The sequence below is a fragment of the Pinus tabuliformis genome, chromosome 5_2 (assembly GCF_031772625.1).
Source record: "Pinus tabuliformis cultivar Carrire ecotype Pingquan chromosome 5_2, CPIR1, whole genome shotgun sequence".
NCBI lineage: Eukaryota > Viridiplantae > Streptophyta > Pinopsida > Pinales > Pinaceae > Pinus > Pinus tabuliformis.
Window position 1 is genome coordinate 1033552018 of NC_142306.1, and position 2021 is coordinate 1033554038.

The following is a 2021-nucleotide window of genomic DNA, read 5'->3' on the forward strand; positions in this document are numbered from 1 at the left end:
TCAGAACGTCGAAAAATTCGATTCCAGTCCCAACAATTCAGGATTATTGGAGATACTCTTTATCGCTGTGGGGCGGATTCTGTTTTTCGACGTTGCTTAACTCACGAGGAAGCTGAAAGGGTTCTAAATGACTGTCACTCTGGAGCATGTGGCGGTCATATGTCTGGGTTTGCCACAACCCAAAAGATATTGCGCGCTGGCTACTTCTGGCCGTCTTTATTTAAAGATTGTATTACGACGGTCCGAAAATGCCACAACTGCCAGATTTTTGATCGTAAGATGCGTGCTCCACCTGCTCCTCTCCACCCTATAATTGCTGTTGGTCCTTTTTCCAAATGGGGTATCGATTTTATTACATGTAACCCTCACTCGGCCAGGGGGCATGCGTATATCATCCTTGCGGTAGATTATTTTACTAAGTGGGCCGAGGCGATGCCTACATTCGAGGCAGACGGCAAGACAGCTGCAATTTTCGTGTTCAATCATATAATTGCTAGGTTTGGTGTCCCACAAGCGATAATCACTGATCATGGGCGTCATTTTCAAAACGTTATGATGACCGAACTTACAGGCCAGCTTGGTTTACGTCACGATAGTTCAACCCCTTATTATCCACAAGCAAATGGTCTGGTTGAGTCCATCAACAAAGTTTTAGTTATCATGATCCGACGAATCATTGGGATTCATCGGTCGAATTGGCACAACATGCTATTTTCAGTGCTTTGGGCGTACCGAAATTCAGTAAAAACATCAACATGGTTCACTCCTTTCCAACTAGTCTATGGTTTGGAAGCCGTGTTACCCATTGAATGCGAAATCTCGTCACTGCAAATGGCCATCGAGTTACTTCCAGCCACTTCCGAAGAGGAAAAGCGTTTGTTATACTTGGCTCAATTAGATGAGAATCGACGTGATGCTGCATTGGCGATCGAGACTCACGCAAAACGCATGAAAGCTCAGTATGATCGAAATGTGACCCCTCGAAATTTTTCGGAAGGAGATCTAGTCTTAGTTTATGATCAAGCTAATGATAAATTAGGCGCTGGAAAATTCGTTCCTATGTGGCATGGTCCCTATGTTGTCAAGCAAAAGCTAGCCAAAGGGGCTTATGAATTGGTAGACTTTGATGGGGACTCTTTGGGTAAACCCAGAAATGGCCTTTACTTGAAGAGGTATTATGCTTAAAAGAATGGGTATGGAGATTTAGTTAGGATAGTTTTCTCTTTCTAGCTGGTGTGTTTTAGTTTAAACAGTGTGCTTAGCTTAGAGAGTGTTTTTTCGTCATTATTCCTGCTTATCTTGGTTTTACTCTTGATATTGCAGATGTCGATGCCTCTCCAAACATACATTGGTTTCGCTGATGGTGCTTGTCGTAATACATGGAACATCTCTTCCGCAGCTTGGGTTATCTATTCGCCCTCTGACGAGTTAGTATCTATGCATGGGGTAAGCCTCGGTCAAACAACGAACAACATTGCCGAGTATAGTGCAGTGATTGAGTTATTATCTGAATCTATTTCATTTGGGATTCAGAGTTTGATAGTGAGGTTAGATTCTGAACTCGTTGTATTACAGCTTAATAGAGTGTATGCCATTAGAAATCCAGTGTTATTAAGATTATTTTTGAGAGTGCATCTCTTGGAACGTGAATTTGATTATATTGAATATCAGCATATTCCAAGGTCTTTAAATACATTAGCAGATGCAATTGCTTCTTGAATGTTAAATAGACATTTGCAATAATCATACATGTAAATTTAAAACCATTCCATAACATGATTTACAAGATAAGCCGGTAATAGTGATATATATATATATAGATATATATAGGAGTGTATCAAAAATACATCGTTGTCGATCATAGGTTGAAAAAACACCTTATGATCAGCAAAAATGATAAGTACAAAAAACAAAAATGTCATATGTGCCCACAATAGGCGATCATCCTATCACTGGTGATGATCTCTATAAGAAACCACTGCACGGGCCACCTTGCAAAGGAACCTCCTAAAAGGTCCCAA